The sequence below is a fragment of the Euwallacea fornicatus genome, chromosome 27 (genome assembly GCF_040115645.1).
Source record: "Euwallacea fornicatus isolate EFF26 chromosome 27, ASM4011564v1, whole genome shotgun sequence".
Taxonomy (NCBI): Eukaryota; Metazoa; Arthropoda; class Insecta; order Coleoptera; family Curculionidae; genus Euwallacea; species Euwallacea fornicatus.
In genome coordinates, this window is record NC_089567.1 from 2,017,263 (window position 1) to 2,040,809 (window position 23,547).

The 23,547-nt window shown below is 35.8% G+C and overlaps 1 protein-coding gene across 1 annotated transcript in view; it reads right to left on the minus strand.

Moving 5' to 3' along the window:
• gukh (GUK-holder) overlaps positions 1-23,547 on the minus strand; it is a 141,029-nt gene that overhangs the window by 75,781 nt on the left and 41,701 nt on the right. The window lies entirely within an intron of this gene.

Here is a 23,547-nt window from a genome sequence, read left to right on the forward strand (position 1 = left end):
AAAAAAGAAAAAAAGAAAAAAAAAAGTATAAAAGAAAAAAAAGAAAAAAAAAGGAAAAAAAGAAAAAAAGAAAAAAAGAAAAAAGAAAAAAAGAAAAAAAAGAAAAAAAAAGAAAAAAATTGGTCCTGCCACGCTCTTATGACGGATGCTACATGCATATTTGAAAATAATTTTTAAAAATGCACCTCTGAATCTTCAAAAACTTTGATCGCAACCATTTACTTCTGAAACTCATAACTACTAAGACATACCATTTTGATGGACTGACGAACAAACATGTATAAGAAAATATTCTGTAACGCATAATGATCAAAATAGTGAAGTTGAAACTAAACAATAAAGTGGCGCAGTAAACTCATTTAAAAAAATCCTCTAAACCAAAGGGAAGCCAGAAAAAGGGCAATAACATACAAGGTCAGAGTGACCGTTGGTCCTATGACAGGGGACTCGCAAAGGGCCATATTATTCTTGCTTGTTGGATGACGGGAGACGTGTAACCGGTTATGCAAATTATGAAAGGTTTTTCTAAACAAAAAAAAATTTAGGGTTGACACCCCTGAAAGTCTGAAGAGTGGATGCAAACGCGTTAGCTAGATTTATGAAAAATACGACAGTTAGTGAAAGGACCGTTTTGTAGGTATATTTTAGTCATTTAAATGTTTCTCATCGCATTGTGATGCTGTGTAAAGCTCCCTCGTCATTTCCATTTAAATTACGAATTTAAACAAAATTTCTCCCATTATACTTGCCGGAGTCGACATCAAAGAGTATTTTGACATCATTGAGTTCTTGTGAAGTATTTACAGCACGTTAAATATTTGCTCACTTTGCATTTAGAAGGTTTTGCCTCTAGGCTTAAATAAACAATCTGATAACTTAAATGTTTCATTTACAGGGTGACCGAAGATTAGTATAAAAGATTTTTAGTAATATATTCCATATCGAAAAATATGGCAAAAGAAGCCTCACAAACGGGACATCCCAACGAGCCCAAGACAGGAAAATATGAATTATTGGCACATTTTCTACTCTCATCCCTTTTTAATAATTTATAATTTTTAAGGTAATAAATTACGGAACAAAATGCGGTTTTCGTTCAACGGCAAGTTTGCTAATACATACTGTATGTATGTATACACATTGTGCGAAAATTTACTACCACTAGCTCTCACAAGACAGGCCATATTGGCTTTTATACCATTATGAGAAAAAATAAGGTGAATTTATTTATAAAATGAAATATCGTGGTTTATTTCTTCAAGTAAAATTGACCGACTTCAAAGTACTCCCCGTCCGACACAATGTACTTATGCCATCGCTTTTTTCAATCATCGGAACAGCTAAAGAAGTCTTTTTCCGAGATGACCCTCGTTCCTTTCTTTGATTCGGCTTTTATCCCTTGAGTCGAGTTGAAACGGCGTCCCCGGAGCGGTCTTTTGAGCTTGTCGAACAGCCAGAAGTCCAACGGTGCTAAATCAGATGAATACGGTGGTTTTGGAACGACATGGGTCGAACTTTTGGCAAAATGGTCTATAAGAACGAATACAATATGGGACAAAGCATTAACGTGGTGCAAAAATGTAGAATTGACTGTTCATAATTATGAAGTCTTGACGCGAACGACTTTATGCAAAATGACGCATAACGCTCAAATAACATTCTTCATTAACAGTTTGGCCTGACGGAAGAAATTCACAATGGACAACATGGCAACAATCGAAGAAAACCGTCCGACAAGACCTTTTTGATTTTTGATGACAAAATTTTGAGAGACGTTTGCGCAGTTTCTTTGGTCTTGGTTCAACTTTTGCACGACGTTGGCTCGATTGGTCGGTTGTTTCTGGGTCGTATGCTCAAAACCAGGACTGATCTGACGTATGATGTGTTTCATGCCGTTCTGGCAGTCAGAAATCATTATTTGACACACTTAAAGGCGACATTTTCTTTTCAAAAAATGAACTGTTCTTGGAACTAATGGAGATTTGACGGGTTTCAGGCACAAAACACTTATTTAAAGTGGTTAGGGTTTTTTCAAATGAAATTGCCCGTGGCGAGGTCTTTAATTCTCAATCGACGATTTTGGAGCATCAAATCTGTGATCTCTTTGACATTACTTTCATCGATAGATGTTGATGGCCTTTCGGGGTGCCGTTGATCTTGAACTACTTCTCGGCCTTTTTCGAAGTCTTCGTTCTGCTAGTAAAAATTTGTTTACGTCACAGCCGTACAAGGTCTGTAGTATCCGCAAAGTTTTCGCGGCAGAATATCCATTCCGCAAACAAAATCTTATGCAAATTCTCTTCTCGACAAAATCAGACATGGTAAAAATGAAAAAGTTTCTTTTTTACGTTTCGAAATAGACGCGTAGTTTTACAGCAATTTCATATACTCGCATGACACTTGACGTAAATGTCACATGCAGTACTACCAACCAACAAAAAAAAAATGAATGATTTTATATTACCCGCGAAGTTTAAATGAAAAGTTCACCTTATTTTTTTTTATTAGAGTGATACATCACGCCAACGTTTAAGCCCGTCCGTACTTAGCCCCATTAAAAATCACTTCAAGAAATGGATTGGTACAGTTCGAAAACTCCAAAACGTAATTTTATAACGCTGGTTCTTTAAATTCTTTTCATGTCCGGAATCATTGCCAATTTTAAACACCACATTTGTGGAATCCTCCCAAATCAGAACAATATACAACGGAAACCCGAGAACGATAAAATCCAACGGGGACAAATTGCGCTTTATGATAATCAAAGAGGGAAACAGAGATAAAACGCACCTGTTTTCATTTTTGCTAACGTCTCATCGTGATAACTTCTTCAATTTAACGATTTAATACGTTAAATGCGTCCATTTAGTATCCTGTCACATATCGAAGCTAATAAAGTCTTCCCAAGTTATTCAGCCTAGGAAGTACTCACTTATTTGCACCCCTTTCGACGGAAGAGGAAGTACTTGTGTATAACAAAAAGACCCTTCAAGGGCTGTCTATAGACCGCATCGGATTTTCCCCTGTAGTTCTTTTAGATTAAAACTTCGCCAAGTCTGCGTGTTTTTTATAAGAATTTTGCGGCGCATCCATCCAGCAGCCCTCCATTCGTCCAACTTTTTGTCCCAAAAACATAACGATTTTCAATTTAAACTTTTGCCATGTAGCCATATTGCACTAATAAAACAACCCCAAAAACGGTCTTTATATGCATTATCCTATCAGGGTGCCAATTTATTGGCATGAGGGGCTTTTGCAGAGCTTTTGACACTGTTCTAAATACCTCAAACGGTTCATTGATACGGTGAATATAAAAAGAATAATGGCGGATTTTGAAATAAAATTACGCACATTGAAAGCCGCCGTTTGTAGATACCTCAGTTTTGTACAGGGTGTCTCACAGCTAGGTGCCAATCCTTAAATAGGGTAATTTACGTGTGAAAATGCCTTGGATTGGTTGCTATGGTTATTAAAGAAAGCTAATTACAGAGGACGAATTTTAAAAGTATTTATTACAGTTTAAAAGTTTCCCAAAAAAATTTTTAATTTGCCAAGGCATAACCCGACAATAATTTGTATTATTTAATGTTATTATTGGAAATTGGATTAAATTTCATATTAAGGGAAAACGGTAAAAGATAGGTATAGGACACTAGAGTACCAATTGAAAGGGAATTAATTAGTGATTCTAAGTAATACACAAAAATGTATACAGGGTTATTCAGATTCGACGCTCATCATTGAGATCTCAGTAACCATAAGAGACACGAAGTGGGTTAAATTGGGGCGAAGTTGTATAATTTGGAGCTCGATAAAACGCCCTTTTAAAATTTGGAAAATTCCGATTACTTCCGGAGATATCCGTAAAAAACCGAAATTTTGAAAAAGCGTTTCTTTTTTTTTCTGATGTTATTTGAAGAGATAAAAAACAATTTCAGGTCAACGCCCATCCGAGAAAATCTACAAATGAAATAGCATTTGAACTACATTTACCACAAACTAAATTTTGGAAAATACTGAATAGAAATAACTACAAGCCTTACAAAATACATGTTTTACATAGATTGTTACTTGGTGATTTTGAACGGCGATTAGCTTGGTGTAATTGGCTTAGACAACAAATTAATGTAAATTGTAGTTATCTGAATTCTATAATTTGGGCAGACGAAAGCAAGTTCACGAATTGTGGAATGTTCAATAGGAATAATGAGCACATCTGGGCCGTACAGAACCCACACCAAAACAGACCAATTAGACACCAAGTACGTTTTGGTTTAAATGTATGGGCGGGTATTTTAATCGGTAACACAGTAGGCCCCTTTGTTTACGAATATAATTTAAATGGGGCTGCCTATTTGAATATTTTACAAAATTACTTGGCGAATTACTTAGGAAATTTGTCACTTGGGCAACTTCGCGCTATTTGGTTTCAACAAGATGAAGCACCTCCCCACAACCTAAAGAGGGTAAGGAATTTCCTTAACAACGAATTTCCTGGTCGATGGATTGGAAATCGTGGCGTAATAGAGTGGCCCGCGAGATCACCTGACCTATCGCCCCTTGATTTTTACTTATGGGGAACGTTAAAAAATAAAATTTACTACGAGCCCATGCAAGATTTAGAAGACTTGCGGACAAAAATTATAAATGCGGGACATCAGTCGTGCTATTAATAATATTGAACGACGTATTCATTTGTGTATTGAACAAGAGGGAGGCATATTTGAACATTTGTTGTGACGTTTTATTTATTTATACGTTTAAGATTATTTTTAGGTTAATAAATTTAAGAAAATATTTATGTTTGATACATGATTTCATTAAAATTCAAAAAAAGTGGCAATTATAATGCGCCATTCGTTTTTAATTATCTTTTCAAATAACATCATAAAAAAAAGAAACGCTTTTTCAAAATTTAGGTTTTCACGGATATCTCCGGAAGTAATCGGAATTTTCCAAATTTTGAAAGGGCATTTTATCGAGCTCCAAATTGTACAACTTCGCCCCAATTTAACCCGCCTCGTATCTCTTATCGTTACTGAGATCTCGATGATGAGCGTCGAATCTGAATAATCCTGTATATTCTGTTTGAAATAACAAAGTTATGCTAAATTATAAGGGAGTAAAATTTGGCCACTCTTTTTGCTTACCCTAAATATCAGTTTAGTAAATAATTCATTCTAGTTTGTACTTAAGAAGTAATAGTAAAAAAATAATAGCCAAGTAACTCATTTCACCTAGCAAAGAAAAATTTTCCTAACTCTTGCATTTTCATATTTTCTAAAATTTTTCGAGAAGCGATTGTTTTAGACCCAATGTGCGTCATACAAACTTGCACTATTTTCCTCTTATAATTCCAAATATGTAACAAAATATAGGGTGTTCCATTAAAAAAAAACATATGTTTGAGATGTATTTTTTTTATATGCACCCTGTATAAATGAAAATATTTTTAAAATGTACCTTGTAAGGTCCTACATACACCTCTAAAAACAATCTTCGATCAAATTATTAATAAGGACGTAATACTCCGAGGCGCTCTTTGATATACAGGGTGGTGCCCCACCCTGTATATCTGAATGCCACAAAATGGGAGAATCCTTGAACTCCTTTAATTTTTACTCATACTGGTATTGTCATAAGGTATTGTTTAATAAGCTGTGTACGTTTCGAGATATCTGAGGGCTTCCGGAATTCTTGTACACAGTGTAGAATAGTCGATGCGTACGTTCAGCAACTGCTGAAGTCATCGACGCATCACCATTTTCATTCTAGGTCAGTTTCGGGGCCCTCTTTAATTTTCAAAAAAAGCCAGCCCCGTTGCGACCCGTTCAGGTATAACGTGTGTATTATAAACCAGTTACATCTTTATCCAAAATAGGACTTTTTTATCAGGCCTTACTTAACGCTCTCAATAGCGCATCTGTCTGAATATCCGTTATTTTAATGGTGGCTCGTTATGGCTGGCAGTGTTTAAAATGTGTTGATTTCGAAAAAAGTGTGAGGCACCAGGAAACGCCATTATTACCTCGCAACAGTTTGCATTTTTGACATGGTGCAATTACGAGATAACGATAACTATGTTGGTTGTTCGCGGGTGTGCGTGTTTGCTGCCCATAGATCAAATATCGATACTGTTTGAATGACATCGTGCAGCAGCAGCGATAAGAGTTGTTCCATTGCAGGCTGCAGGTTGTTCAAGCTTATCACCCCAATGAACAATGCCATCAGATAAAATTCCTAAAGATGTAAAAAAAAAAAAAAGAAGCTGCATCTGCGAAGGTGAAGGCCCTTTTAATCCCTGATATGAGATATCGGACCATTCTGCGCTACGGAGCTTTAACAAAAAGCACATACCACATCAATAAATTTACTTGATATAAACTCTGGGCGCAGTAACATATTATGATGTCGCTGGACCCAACGAAGTTCTGCGCCTTAATAAATCAAAAATTTAAGGAGAATGTTGTTTATGGGTTGTAAGTAAATGTTCTTCTCGTTGCTCACATTTTAATTTTCTTTTTTCTTTGCATAACTCGAAACTCGGAAACCTACCTAACCGATCCAAGGTGTAGCAAGGAGAACCCTTAAAAATTGGCAAACCTACACTGGGTTTCTATGACGTCATTCATTGTGTTACCAGAAAAAAGAGGCGTCTGAAATTCCATCTCTTGACTTTCATTATCGGAAAGCTATCGTTTACTTCTCACGTATTTGGAATGGGTTACACTATACACTGGGATCTTTTCACTGTTAGATGGCGAAATTCGATATACCTACACATAGGAATATTACGTTTGGAATAATTGGTTACTCCATGGGCATATGCTTAACCGATCTACAGGATGTCCAAAATTCGACTCTCCATACGGAATTTATAAATGAGGATGGGAAGCGGGCTTCATGCAAGTCGAGTCTGGGACGCTCCGTACGTACCTGGAAGGTGTTCCAAGTTCGATCCTCGAGAATCGATTAAATGGAGCAGCCAAGCTGCGTTTATGCAATACGGAAGGAGTATTTTGCTTTCTTAGTTAAAAGAAAAAAAAAATCGTATCACTCAATACATTATACAGAAGCGTGAAAATTGATATCATTAGCTTTGGGTAATTTTACAGACCGCAACACGAAAATCATTTTCTCAACAGAGGCCTGACCTCTTTTACGTATTCTACGAGCTGTAACTAGACAAGAAAAACACGTTACACTGCGAACTATGCTTAAGGCCTCTCGATCAAAAATGCCTTATCCTCAAGTCTTTTGAAAACATTTAAATAACCTTTCGCAGCCACTTTCTTTCCACTTAAGATTTCGAATCAAAACACGTCATGATTTGAGAATCACGTTTCTTCGCTCTTTTGAAAGTCCTAATCGTTACTCATATGTGCCAAAACAAGGATGCGGATCTGTGATCCCCCTGTCCCCCGGAAAAAATCCTTGCAAGGGGGCTGATTTTGTGATCACAACGTCCGTTCTTCCCCCCTCAAACTTTCTTTTTTGGATCTGTTCGGAATCATCATTTCTTGATGATGATTTCACAAGTATCGAAAGAAAGAGACTGCGGATGTAACTCGGCATTATCAAATATTTAAGTATTTCAGCCGTTTAGATGTTACAGTCGCTCAAAAAAGTATTCGTACAGCGGAAAAAAAATTCTGTCACCCATAATTTTCGACTGATTTTGTTCAAAATTTGTATAGTGAAAAATCAAACCTAAACTCAGTTTAGGTGTTCGAGCAAGTTTTGAAAATTAAATTTTTAAAGTGCTTTTCATGGTCTTAAAAAAAAACTCCATTTCGAAAACTTCTTGTGCGGTGGAAATTTTTCAGTAGGATTTTAATGACCCTGTAGAGGTGATTTTTCTACGTATATCCTGAAAATTTGATCAAAGTCCAGCCACAAATAAAGGAGTTGCAGTCTTTTGAAATCGTCAAAAATGTTTAAATTTTATTATTTTGCGTGAGATCGTCACTTTTTGGCGAATTTAAAAAGCTGCAACTCCCTTATTTGTAGTCTGACTTTGATCAAATTTTCAGGATATACGTAGAAAAATCCCCTCTACAGGATCATTAAAATCCTACTGAAATATTTCCACCGCATAAGAAGTTGTCAAAACGCAATTTTTTTAAGACCTTGAAAAACACTCTTAAAATTAAATTTTCAAAACTTGCTCGAATACCTAATCTGAGTTTAGGTTTGATTTTTCATTATATAAATTTTGAACAAAATCAGTCGAAAATTATGGGTCACAGAATTTTTTTCCCGCTGTACGAATACTTTTTTGAGCGACTGTATATGGATTTAAAAGTAACAAAATTCTTTTTCACTCGTCTGTATAAGGAGCCGCCAAATCATTGTATCGATTTAGAACATCCTGATGTAGCTTTATTCTCTACAGTTTTAAAGCTTCTTCTTGGTGAATGAGTCACTAATCCATGACAACGATATTGGAGGAAGTGACATTACCGCGAGTCCGTACATGTTATATACGCCGATTTCATCGGCACATGACGGATTTTTGACTATAAAATGACATCACAGAGACTAATGCATGACGAGATACGGCATGCTTTAGTTATATACAGGGTGCCAATTTAGTACCTTACCACTCCTATTATCTCAAAACGAGATAGATTTTTAAAATCGCCGGAAAGTGTTGATTTTATCATCAAGGGGAACAACTTTTAGGTAGAATTTACTGCGACTCTTTCAACGTCTGACCCTCCACAGTCCCTGTCTCAAATATCTTAAATTGTACAGAGGGTTAAGTGATACACAGTTTTAAAGGGTTTTTCATTCTTTATATTTGGGAATCTCATTTGTTATATTTGACCATTATGTTATCAGATTGGGCGTCTATGATAATTCTAATTTCATTTTCCCTATTAGTGTTTTGATAACTTCGAAACTAAGATTTTTTTATTCAAATATGTGTACGATTGAATAGTGGTTGTAATAAATCTATTTACTAAGCTGTTGATTTATTGTTTGTTGAGACGACCATTAACAGAAAAGATGCTTTAATCGCTCAAGTAAAAGTTTATCAATGTAATAAATTCCCTCCGTCCTAGAAAAGAGACATAATCTGGCGATTAAAAAAAACCCATTTCGAAACAATAGGGGTAAGAAATTATCAAATTGACATCCTATATATACAGGGTGTTTCCTAACTACGTGTAAAAAATGTAAAGGCGTAATCCTCGACTGATTTTGAGTCAAAAATGTCTAATAAACATATATCCGCAAATGCCTTGTTTCCAAGATACAGGGTGTTGAAATGTGACAAGAAAAAGAGATTTTATTTCCAAAATGACTCAATTTGGGTGTTTGAATTTTAGAAAAACACTTACCATCAGCAAGGCCGTAAACAAAAACCATATTGGCCATTTCTTGATTAGTGTAATTAGGCATTTGAAAAATTTTCAAAACTGAGGTATAATCTGATTTTTGGGACACAGAACTAAATTCTTTCACTTTAGAGAGTAAAACACCAAAATAACACTGACTATCTTGTTTATAGTAGTGGAAGTAGCAAAAAAAACTAACAATAAACAAGTTAGTAAATACCACCAAACCTTTAGAAATCTTTAAAACCTTTTTCAAGGTCTTTCAGTCAACACCCTGTATCTTGGAAACAAGGCATTTGCGGACATATGTTTATTAGACATTTTTGACTCAAAATCAGTCGAGGATTACGCCTTTAAATTTTTTTACACATAGTTGGGAAACACCCTGTATATATTTTACACATACATATACAGGGTGATCCATAAATATATCGACAAACTTTCAGTACCGGATGTAGAGCTTAAAAAACAAATATTTAAATCTAATAAAGTTAGGTCTAAAACTGCTTCGTTTCTAAGATACTGAATGTTTAATTTCTTAATTTTTGAAATATGTTTTAAATATTATACTTAATAAACGGTTTGGAATGAGGACATGAAATTAGGGACATGCCATAGCAGGATAAATGGGCATGTTTTAAAGTAGGCAGAATGTTTCCACCTACACCAGTGACGACCATGCGGCCATCCGACGTTTTTACATGTGTAAACGCCTCAGAATTTAACGAAAGCATACTTTGGAAGAATAGTATGATTTTGCGATGAGGCATGTGTCTATTCATATCCTCTACCTATACTAAAAGAAGATGAAATTAATTTCTGATAAAGAATTTTTTTTAAATCGCACTTTGATATATCTATACCAATTTCTTGGTAGACACAGAAATGAGAAATTATTTTTTATATTGAAAACGGCTACGTGAGCAACAAAACATTAAGAGACCTTTTATAATAAGAATTAAAAGAATATAAAAAAGATATATATTCACATTAAAAAATGTCAGTGACGTACCAGTTTGTTCATTAAAAGCATTCTATTGAACGGCAGCACAGACGCCACTGGTGTAGGTAGAAAATTCTGTCTACACAATGCACATTTACCCCGCCAGAGCGTGTTCCTAATTTCGTGTCTTAATCCCCAAACCGTTTTTGAAATATTGGGTTGTTCGATAATTAATGTCGTATTTTTAATGTTTTTTCAAAGTGAATATACTTATATTAATAATAAATATTAATCAATGATGTGGTGGCCATCTTGGTGGACGACCTTTCGCCATCTTTCGGCAAGTTGGAAAATTCCGCGTTCGAAAAAGCCCTGATTTTTAGAAGTAAAAAATTGATTTGACTCATCTTTAACGGCTCGATCAGAATCGAAATTTTTACCATTCAAATGATTTTGAAGAGAACGAAACAAATAATAATCTGATGGGGTCAAGTCAGGGCTGTATGGTGGATGAGGTATCAGTTCCCAATTTAGTTTCAATAATTTTTGACGCGTTATTAAAGACGTATGGGGTCTAGCGTTATCATGATGGAACAGTACTCCTTTGCGATTGGCAAGTTCAGGAGGTTTTCTTTTGATTTCTTCGTTCAATTCCGATAGCTGACGACAGTAAACATTCGAATCAATACTTTGGTTTCTCGGAAGCAGTTCCAAATAAAGAATACCCTGGTAGTCCCACCACACAGACAGCAAAATCTTCTTTTGATGAATATTGGCTTTGGACGTCGATTGCGCAGGTTTATCTAGTTTGATCCATGATCGTTTTCGGACTACGTTATCGTAGACAATCCATTTTTCATCACCCGTTATGAGTCTTCTTAGAAGTGGGTCGTTTTGGTTAGGATTCAGCAAAGAATCGCATATGTTAATGCGTTGGGTGAGGTGAATTTCCTTCAATTCGTGAGGAACCCAAACGTCCAATTTGCTAACGTACCCAAGTTGTTTTAAATGCAGAGAAACGGTTGAATTCGATATGTTCATTTTTTCTGCTATCTCCCGAGTTGTCATACGCCGATTAGCTTTGATTAAGGCCTTTATTTGATCGTTATCAATGGCGATTGGGCGTCCAGTGTGTGGTGCATCTTGGATGTTAAAATTTCCGGAACGAAAGCGAGAAAACCAACGCTGGCGCTGGCGTTCGGTAAGGCAAGTCTCACCATAAACTTCACACAATTTCTTCTGAGCTTGTACTGCATTTTTGCCCTTTCGAAAGTAAAATGATGAAATGTGTCGATAATGCTCACTTTGATCGTTCATCTTCAACTTAAATTTCAAACAAATTCTTGTTTACTGATCACGTTCAATTTTCGATCGAAAAAAGTCTAAAACATAACCTTTAAAATGGCATAAAAGCGACGAGATCACTATTACTCGACATGTATAAATTAAGCCATCTATGAGAATAAAACGACATTAATCATCGAACAACCCAATATAAACCAAATTATACACTGTATGTTGGAAACGAAGCGACTTCGAATCCAATTTAATTTGATCTAACTGTTTCTTTTTATAAGCTCTACGTCCCCTGAAAATTTATCGGCATGTTTATGAAACACCCAGTATATACAGGATGACCTATATGTATGGAATATTGTTCGTATCTTTTGAAACATTTAAGATCGAACAAAGAAGTTTAAACGGAAGTTTTGGGACTGATTCTTTCGCATATAATGATGACTTTGACATTTTTCTATATCTCGTAGTCTCACGTCTGGAGTGTGTAACTTTTTTCCAAATGGTAACCTATTATATATAGTTATGTACATTCCTAAATACCCTTGCAAATAACGGTAAAACGGTGACAAATACGCAAAGGAAATCAAAGTGTAAAAATATTCTAAATTGAATAAGAACTTCAAGCTTCGGAATCAGGGACAACTTATCCTGACCTCCGATATAGTACCATCCGTACGACCCAGAAAAAGTGAATACTTGGTTTGAAGATGTAATTTCAGAAGTGCTTTTCTTGCAAATGAATTAAAATCGAGAATATAGGACGAACGAAAGTAATAGAATTCTTATTTGAAAAAAAGATCAATTGAAACAGTGCCTATTTACATTAAATATTTTCTTACCTTAAATGTGCTATACTAGTATTTACTCAACGTGGGAAATTGGCATTCTTAAGTGAATAAAAGAATTACTTTAAGCAAGATGAAGTTTTAATTCAATAACATATTTACTTAATAGAAATGTAGACAAAACTACAGCGAAGAAACTGACTTTCTCAATTCAAAGAAATGTATCATCTGCAGAAATGTAATGCTAGGGATGCTTAATATATGATATATTAATATTTGACGGAATAATTTACTTTTTACTATAAAAGTACGAATTGCTCATATAAGTTCTCTCTACCTACAAAATTTCAACTTGATAACTCAAAAACTGAAGGAACTATCAAATACAATTTTTTAAGAATCTCAAACTTCAACCCCCTGTATATCGATTCCTAACGAATGGTTTTAGTTCGTGCAGGTAACTAGTAAATTTCAGTTGAAATTTACGATAGTTAACCTTAGACATTCAATTTGAAGAAGACGCCCTATGTAGGATGCACAGGAGGCAGAAGTGTTGAGCCCTTGCATCGAAGACAGAAGGGGACTTTCTACCAAATTCTAAATTTGCTCTTTCCCACCCAGTCGATGCCTCACGTTCATCCTGCAAATTGTAGATTTGTTTACTTAAGAAAAATTATAATTTTCTTGAGGAAATCCGATTCGATATTTTGTTTCTCTCTCCAATCACTCAATTACACCGTTACAATTTTTTTGTACGAAATTTGCCGGTGTGCGGGCAATGAACACAATTTATACTCACTGAATAATTAATTAATTCCTAATTAGAACCTCTCCACACATCAATGAACAATAATAAGCCTTTGACCATTAGCTATTAACTGAACCGCTTTTTAGTTTAAAACTTTACAGCGTGCAACCGCCTTGTTATCTCTTTCGGTTTTAGAACAATAAAGTAACAAATTTAATTATGAAATTCTATTCCTGTCACAGGTCACAACCCCACAATCCCCTGATATCGGTGCCAACTTGAACTTTAAAGTATAAATCCGACAAAATATACAGATTCCACAGTATTGCGTGTAATGCCCATTACGTTACAACTTACGACCTGTGTCGAGCTTTTTAGCGAGACCATTCTTTTGAATTATTCATGAATGAAAATGGGCGTGGATTTCGGCTTCATTTTGATATTATTCACAGGCACACTGCAACTATTAACTCTGAACCTACGGTAATTCATTGTCTTTTGTCTGCAATGATTAGACAGGGACACGATGGTTTCAGTTCTAAGGACAAGAACTTGCTCCATTGTTTTTCCTTCAGACTATACAATACTTATTACCTCTTTTTACGCGGAATCAGTCTAACTTCCAATGGCAGCTTGGTAGGATACTTACCTGGAACAAGAAGACAAAATAATTAATATGTGTTAAAAATTATAACATTTTGTAGTTAATATAATAGGTGGACAAAAAGAAACTGAGCAATGAAGTTATATACGATAAACAAACATGCAGTTACTCACACAATTGAGTATACACCTCTGATTTTATCAAATAAAGGTCTACTTTTTCAATTTAAACAGCCTTCGGAATAACATATCTCTCTCTATATAATTGATACAACTTCAACAAGAGTATATTAAAAGAAGAAATTGCAAAAAATCAATTTAACATCGTATTTTATATTGTTAATTCGGCTTGGGGAGATAATTCTGTTGGTGCTTCAACTGTTGGGAGATGGTTTAAGAGGTTTCGTGGGGAAAACTTTTGTCTTGAGGACGATCCACGAGCGGGTGTCACGAAGAAAAAGTCTCAAGACGAAGAACTGCAAACTTTACTGGATGAAGATCCATGCCAAACTGAAAAACAGCTTGCAGAGCAGTTAGGAGTAACTCAACCAGCAGTTTCAGGTCGATTGCATGGAATGGGAAAAATTCAAAAAGCAGGAGAATGGGTTCCTCATGAGCTAACCGAAGACAATAAAAATCGAAGAGTTGACATCTGCACGAACTTGCTTTCTCGGTATAAAAGAGAGAATTTTCTGCATAATATTATTACGGGAGATGAAAAGTGGATTTTGTATAACATTCCTAAGCGCAGAAAAACATGGGCTGACCCAGGCCGGCCATCCACATCAGTTGCAAAACCAAACATTCATGCCAAGAAAGTCTTACTGTGTGTCTGGTGGGATTGTAAAGGAGTCATTTACTATGAACTTCCGGAACCCGGTCAAACTGTTACAGCTGACCGTTATCAGGCCCAAATGATCAAATTAAGCGATAATTTGGAGGAAAAAAGACCATTTACGGGCCAAGGAAGTCGGAAAGTGATAATGCTCGTCCGCATACAGCTCAACCGACCCAGGAACTCGTCTTCTCGTTAGGCTGGGAAATACTCCAGCATGCGGCGTATTCTCCAGACTTGGCTCCTTCCGACTTCCACTCGTTCAGATCCATGCAGTCTCATTTAGCTGACCAACGATTCTTTAACGTTGAAGATATTCGAAAATGGCTCGATAACTATTTTTCGTCGAAAGCACTAAGCTTCTATCACGAGGACATCCATCATCTACCCAGTAAATGGCAAAAGACCATAGACAGTTATGGAAATTATTTCGATTACTAATATTTTCAATAACTACGTTTTTAATGAAGCTTAATTTCACCGAAAGATGCTCAGTTTCTTTTTGTACACCTATTACTTCACGCGATAACTTCACACTCTGGGTTGGCCTCTATACGTAACAGAGCTGAGCAATTAATTTATTTTCTTCTCTGCAGGAAGGCTTTACAAATGCAGTATTTATTACTTCGTTTTATTAATTAATACGTATCGTTCATCAAGAGATCTCTTGGAAGACTCCTCTATCCGTTTGAAAGAGAAAAGCCGGCGATGTTAAGAAGGTCGCCGCGATGCCGCATCCCTTATGGTCGGGAAAATCCCCACGCACTCCCGTAAATAACTGAATAAAGTACGAATGATGAATTCGAAATATTCGATAGTGAACCGGATGTTGAGAAATGAGATCTAGAAGCAACCTCCAAATGGTCCAAATAAAATTATTCGGTAATTATACCGTAAACGGTTTTCGCTCCGATCGTTCTGATTTTTTAACATGTTATTCTAAAGGTCATTTTGAACGACTTTTCTAAAGGGACAAGGGCGCGCAAATGCCTCTTTCACACTTTTTTTTAGGTTGAACATTTTTCCAAATCCAACTGTTTTACGAGATCGTGGAGCGAACAGGGGTGCTGGGTGGGGTAAGGTAAGGTAAGATAAGGTAAGGTGAGGTAAGGTAAGGTAAGATAAAGTAAGGTAAGATAAGGTAAGGTGAGGTAAGGTGAGGTAACACATTTCCATTTTTCATCTAAATAATCATTTTTGAATCCATATTATTAAAAAATGGATACATCCTGGAACCACTATTGTATCGGATTGTTGGAGAGCATGTGATGTTTTAAAAAATGAAGAATATCAGCACTTGCAAATTAATCACTCCCTTCATTATGTTGATTCTAATGATCCGCAAATTCACACTCAGAATGTAGAGCGTATATGGAGAGATATCCGTAGTGGAATTCCCAGATATGGAAGAAAAGAGCCCCGTTTTGTTGGATATCTAGCAGAATTTTTGTTTAAACGTTCATTTCCTTTATTAAGCGACATTCATTATTTCTCTATTGAAATTGCAAAGTTACATCCACCTCAGTAAGAAAATTTATTTCATTTAGTTCAGGTTAGTTCGGATCACCTCAGTAAAGGAAATTTATTTCATTTAGTTTCAATTCTTATCAAGCAATACGTTTTTCATTTGCTTATTTTGATCAGAATTTATATTTTTTTTCAATTGCGATTGCAATTGAAATAAAATCGTAAAATTTTCGTGTATCTTTCTTGCGCAGGGGCCACGCTAGTATTTTAGTCGATCAAGTGAAGTGTCTTTCGGGATTCATGGAGTGAATTGGAGTGCTGAGTGAGGTAATTATCAACAACGTTTCAGATCTTTAAAGCAACAACAAAATATTACATACCCATGGTGAGGCAGTTTACCCCACCCAGCACCCCTATTCGCTCCACGATCCCGTTTGGAAAAATGTTCAACCTAAAAAAAAGTGTGAAAGAGGCATTTGCGCGCCCTTGTCCCTTTAGAAAAGTCGTTCAAAATGACCTTTAGAATAACATGTTAAAAAATCAGAACGATCGGAGCGAAAACCGTTTACGGTACTGTTACCAATTATTCAATGGACGTCGGTAATTTACAAATTTCTGATCTAGTAACGTATAGCTCAATGTTTTTATCTTTTGTCACTTAATCTTAGATGCCGAAGGCAAGTTTTTGCCTCCGATTGCAATAAGAATTTCATAACAGCTTGAATACTGAAATCGTGTCAAATTGGCAGTATGACGATTCGTCTTGATCGGTTACTTTAAATCTTACTGTTATCTTTATTATCTCATCCATTTCGGTGCTAGATACAAATTAATTCTAGACGAGAAGGGCGAAGAGACTGGTGACTACATTGTTCGTCTACTCGCTCGGTCTTGAATAGGAAATCACACCCATTGCACCTTTAAGGAACACATGTCTTTTCAAAAATGCTGATTAAAGCCCCAGCTTCACCAAAAACAGCTGTCGACTAGTAATTTCGTGGAGCACACGCCGTATGCGTTTTTAATTAAGAATCTATTAATAATTCCCTTTATGCCCTTTTTGGGGCGTCTGGTGTCTATTTGACGTCCTGCGGGCGCACGCACAATAACACTTTATTAACCTCCACAGACACCATTATTGTTTAGAAGCAGTTAGTAAAAAAAAGGGGAAAGATGCCACGTTTCCGAAGCCACAAGTCAAGTATTGACTTTATTACTTCAATGATCATATAAATGATACGAGAAGGAAAATGTTATTAGTAATTGGTCGTCCAACAATATTGGTTCAAGATAAGATTAAATATGTCGAGGAAATTCTACATTGAACAGTGTGAAGTCCCTGTCACATATTCATACGTATTTATCTTGGATCCTAAGCACACACTGTGGACAAGCTAGTAATACGGGTCGCAATGAATCTGTCTACCCTAGTGTTCTAGGCTAACCCCTAGTGTTAAGCCTACCGCAAAATTCAAAGCGTAACACTATATTTATACATATTTATCCATCATCATGTGAATTTCAGTGGCATTCGTCGCAGGGGGGCTACTCCTATAGCCAATACCTGACGAAATTTACGATTTTTTAACAGAACCAGGCAGACGGCGTTAACTGCCTTTATGGCAGATTTACATAGCAATTAAGCATGCATGTTCACAAACAAAATAGATAACAGAGGTTATAGTTTTATTAATGGATGTATTTACAATATACAGGGTGGTCATTTAGTGCGGTCTCGGAAGATTACGGCTAAACAATTGAATATTTTGAATTTCTTTTTTCTGCGTTATATAGAACTCGATTATGGGTACGTTCTAAAATTGTTTTCGTTTTATACAGGGTGTTCTAAATAAGTGAAAAATATCGAAATTATGTTTTTTTTTTAATAGGACGCCCCATATATTAATATCGTTAAATCGTTTAGCCGTAATCTTCCGAGGCCGCACTAAATGACCACCCTGTATAGCGCATGCCACTGGCGATGGCAAGTTGTAGAACTCGAAAACTATAATTTCTCAATATTTTCGTTTGCAATTTCCGGAGATTTTTATGGCGAATGTAAATCTCCCGGCCCAAAGCACGGAACGCCCTTACTTTACCAGTTTGTCAGGCCTCACATATTTGAATAAACCCCTAATACAAACAGGGAATTTATATGGAGCTTAGGACCACATCAGGGGCAACAATAAATAAAATTAGACGAAAACGTCCCTACCCTTGCCCTTTTGAACTCCTTGTTACCAAAGTAACGCATGTTACCGTAAAACACACACTACCTGATTATGCCACGAGTTAAAGCATGAACTCAAATTGTCTTTCGTTATAATTTATAATTTGACGCGATGTAACAATGTGCATTGAAAATTATTCATAAAATTCGGGGCAGACTCCATAAATTTTGTTCAAGACGTATTTTTTTCTAATTCGGATGGCACCACTGAGCATTATGTTAAAATGTATTAATAACTTTTAATGCACAAGTTACATTCGAAGAATAATTTCCCGAACCAAATACCACGTACAGTATCGGACAAAATTAAATTGACTTTAATATTTTTTTTAAAAGTGTCTCAAATCGAACTAAAAATTAAATATTTTTTGTGTGTTAGGACGCGTTTATACACTGACTTTCAAAAAAACCGAAACATTTTGGAAAAATTTGAAATTTTGATATGATTTTAGACTTGTAAAGAGAAAAAAATGATAAAAATTTCAAGTTTGTATTTTAATGCGATATGAAGTTTTTCTTTACTTTTTTATCTGTGACGATCGATTTTTTGCAAATTTTTTTACAGGCGGATATCGATAAAGGTATTATTGTTAGTACCATATGGAATGTGTGGTAGTGCAAAATGCCTCGTGTGCGCCAAAATGCAGTTTATCGGCAGTTAACTCCCATTGAAAGGGGAAGAACTGTTGGTGTGCATGAGGCAGGTTTACCTTTCCGCGAAATTGCACGTGGATTGGATCGAAACGCATCAACAGTGCTAAAAGCTTGGAGAGATTGGTCTAACGAAGGGTCAGCAAATCGTCATCGTGGTAGTGGCCGTCCAAGAATGACGAACCAACGCGAAGACCGGCGACTTCGTCGTTCAGCGACAGGCGCCCGTTTGGAACAATTCCGTCTCTTGGTGCTAACTGGGTAGCCACCCTAAATCGAAGGGTTTCCCTTAGTACGATGTATCGCAGAATTCGAAGTTTTGGACTAAATTCATATCGTCCTATGCGTCGGCTTCCATTATCACGAAACCACAGGATGGCCCGGCTGGAATGGTGTCGTTTGAGAGAGCAATGGGTGGATGAGTAGAGAAGAATCGTGTTCAGTGATGAGAGCCGATTTTGTTTATGGTGATCTGATGGACGGTTACGTGTTAGAAGGCGCAGAGGAGAGCGATTAAATTTGGACTTTTTGGAAAGGCGGCATTCTGGTTTAACACCAGGTGTCATGGTTTGGGGTGCCATCCAGTATGGTAGTCGATCTCCTCTTGTTTTCATTTATGATAGATTAAATGCTCAGAGATACCTTAATAGTGTCTTAGAACCGAGTCTTGTACCATACATGCACGACCATCCTGGAAGCACATTTCAACAGGATAATGCGCGACCACATGTAGCCAACGATACTTTGAGGTATTTGGAAGCTGAAAATTTGGATACTTTGACTTGGCCAGCTCGGTCTCCAGATTTGTCCCCTATAGAGCATGTATGGGATATAATGGGTCGGAAATTTCAAAGTTTAACTCGCCCTCCAAAGACCATAGATGAACTCCGCGAGCAGGTGCAGATTGCCCGGGATACAATACCACAGGAAGATATTGACAATTTAATTTTAAGCATGCCACGTCGCTTACAGGAATGTATCAACTTAAGAGGAGATACCACCCATTATTAAATTATTATTAAATTTTTTCACTTATTCACAATAATTTTCTTTTGATATTTTGATCGTTTTTATCTATTACCCGACCCAACGTAATGCCAGAATTTCAAACGTGTACGATGTGTTCTTCTTGGTGTTGCGGTTTGTTTGAAAGTCAGTGTACCTAAGTTATTGCTACTTCTGGTCTTTGTCCATATTAACAAAATATTTACTTTTTTACGCAAAAATGGAATTTTTGACCGTTAAGAATGGCGACAAAATCAAATTGACCATATTAGTTTTAGTGTGTAGAAGCGCTTTAATAAAATTTATACATTATAATATTGCAATATTAGTCGTGCCTAATACCATCGGGAAAACGTTTATCGACAGATTTAAAAAAGAAAGTTGTGGAGGCCTATGAAAGGAAACAGGCACAAAAGGTAATAAGTCAGCAGTTTGGTTTATCGAAACGAGTAGTTTGTTCAATAATAAAAAATAATCGTCTTCGTGGCACTGTGATAAATTTAAAACGAGGGGGTAGACGGGGAAAAACGTCGCAGAAATTAGATAAAAAAATAAAAATATTAATTAAAAAGCATCCTTGGATGTCTGCAGCCGATATCTGTGGCGAAATAGGCGATATTGGCATTTGTTCCAGAACTGTCCAAAGACGTCTTGTTGATTACCTCATCGACCAGCTCGAAAACCCCTTTCGTTGAAGAAGAATAATGAAGCTCGACTAATGTTTGCAACACTGCATCTGCATTGGACCCCAAGGGATTGGAAAAAAGTGATGAAAGCAAATTCAATTTAATTCGTACTGAAGGATCTCAATATGTTCATCGACCAAGTGGAAAAAGACTTGATCCTAGATTCGTTTCTAGGACGGTGAAACATGGAGGCGAAAATATAATGGTTTGGGGTGCTTTCTCCGGCTGGGGTATAGGTCCTATTCACTGGATTAAGGGAAAAATGGATCGTTTCGTTTATTGCAATATATTGGAATCAGTGATGTTACCACATTGCGAGTGGGAAACGCCACTATCTTTTATATTCCAGCACGATAACGATCCAAAACACACGTCCAAGATCGTTAAGGAATGGTTAAAGAACAGAAAAATAGATGTTCTCACGTGGCCGGCACAGTCTCCAGACTTAAATCCCATAGAGAATCCATGGGAAATAGTTGAAAAGCAGATTCGAACCAAAAAGTTCAACAATAACGAAGAACTTTTTCAGAAAGTTGTGAAAACTTGGAAAGCAATTGATCCGCAAATCATAGTAAATTTAATGGAATCCATGCCTAAAGGATGTCGCAGCGTTATAGACAATAATGGAAATTGGACCAAATATTAATAAAATGTGCCAATATTATTAAATATTTTTTTTTAGCATGTCAATTTAATTTTGTCGCATTAAATTTTGGTTGTTTTCTTATTCTTTCCATTTTGGGCAAATCATTTAAATATTTTGAATTTTTTTTTTCTTTGTTTAAAAAAAATATAATTAGAGTATTTAATGATACTGTTTTTTTTTTTAATTTTCAAAATAAATATTTAAAAAATGACATTAGTCGCTAGTAAATTTAATTTTGTCCAATACTGTATTTGGTGCCCCTTTGTAGAATTTTTGACAGAAATACGATCGCGACCAAATTCGTTTTTATCTGTTGGCAGACAAGGTTTTACTCATTCGAAATGGAGAGGAATAAATTATTCTTAAAATCACACGATTTGGGTAAACGTGCGTTAAGCGAACAACTTCCAATAATTTTTTTCGTAACGGCCACTAAATCAATGTACTGGTAACATTGCCTGGAAGAGTAACTTCCATGGAAACTTCTGTTTTTACTTCAAGGTTTTCGTGCACATTAGTTCGAGTAAAATTATAAGATTATTCCACTGGGCCTTAAATAAATTAGGAACAGCAAAAACACCTTAATTCCAGTTCAACAAAATGAAGTTATTAAGGGGTACATTTCAAGTTTCAATTAATTCCCATTACAAGGAACAACTATATTAAACGTTTCCCCTGATGCTTTAACAAACGTATTTTTAGTCTATGGCTAAATTTCTTTAGGAACGAAAATGTAGAGTAGAAAGCGAACAGATTTATGTAATTTGGAAAAAACTGTACAGGGCGGTCCGATTTCGATTAGCTTGAAGTTTTTTAGATTTTATGGAAGATATGAGAAAATAACATACACCCAATTTAAAAAGAATAATGATTGGTTCTATCCACATTAATTAATGGTTTTTAGTTCCCTCTGTATGGAGAGTTGCGGATCCCTGACATTTGCAGGACGTAATGAGGATTCGCAACTCCTGCAGCTCGACACTGCCTCGCTCCGCCCATTCCACAAAATCCCACTCGTTAGCTAAAGTAAGACGATCAACGATGATCACACAAAAGATCAACAAGTTCTTGAAAAAGTATAATAGGAATATACAGGGTGTAACATAAGTGATGACTTTAATTTTAAGGAGTGATTCCTTGTCATATTTTAATCAAAAATGTTCATGTAAACATATGTCCTAACTTGCATCACTTTCGAGATACAGGGTGTTAAAGTTGAAAAAATAAATTGCGTTTTCTTTAATAGTTTTCGACTGCTTTGAATAATTTCATGAAATTTCGTATACAGGGGTTTATAGGGATAAAAAATTCAAATTCATAGTCGATTTAGCTGTATTTTCTAGAGGGCACCACCAGCAACGATTTCGACCCCCTGAAACCGTTGCAACTTTTTTCTGCTTCCCTGTGTGCCATTTTGGAATAGAAAAGTCGATTCTCTCATCTTTTCTGCTTAAAAAAGGTATACTTTATTGAAGTCGCTACGAGCAACGATTTATGAGAAAAATGCATTTAAAGTTGATGATGATTTTCAACTGACAGTATCTTGTAAATTTTAATTTGAAAAATTATCGGAATTTCCTTATCACAGGATTTTTTTTTATTCCACAAAAAAAAAACTTGTTTTCATTTTAAATCTTAAAAATACCAATAAGAATTTCTTAGATGTCCTAAACCTTTTATTTATTTTCATAAAAATTAAGCGAGTTGCAAAAAGAAGTCAAAGGACAAGAAAGTTGTATTTTTAATAATTAAAAATTGCATTGTAACAATTATTGTTTAATTTGGTAAGGCAGAAAAGCTATTTTGACCCTTCGAAAATGTGCATGCATCATCAACTTTAAATGCATTTTTGATTAAAATATGACAAGGAATCACTCCTTAAAATTAAAGTCATCACTTATGTTACACCCTGTATAGGTTCCTTCTGTTGCGTGCAAGATATTTCCTTGAAAAGTTTTTCTTTTTTGATACCCCCGTAATAACGCACGTGAGAAAGAATTGTTTGTCCATTACATGTCGCTTCTCGAATAAAGCAAAGAAACCATTAAGGAACGTGCCGCTTATCTCACCAGTTGTTCCAGAATAATTAACGAACGGATCTTATTGCCTTAATTTAATAGTTCAGTTTTCATGGGAAGCAAAGCATTCGGTGACAAAAATAATGACTCAATAAAAAAGATTTTGCCTTTCGGGGCCCCTTTTTAAATTCAACACTCCATTGTATTAGAAGCGAATTTGGCGGCTTTGTGTATAAAATACTACTTATTCATCATAGCTTTTAGAGGTCGGTGACAATAGAAGGATT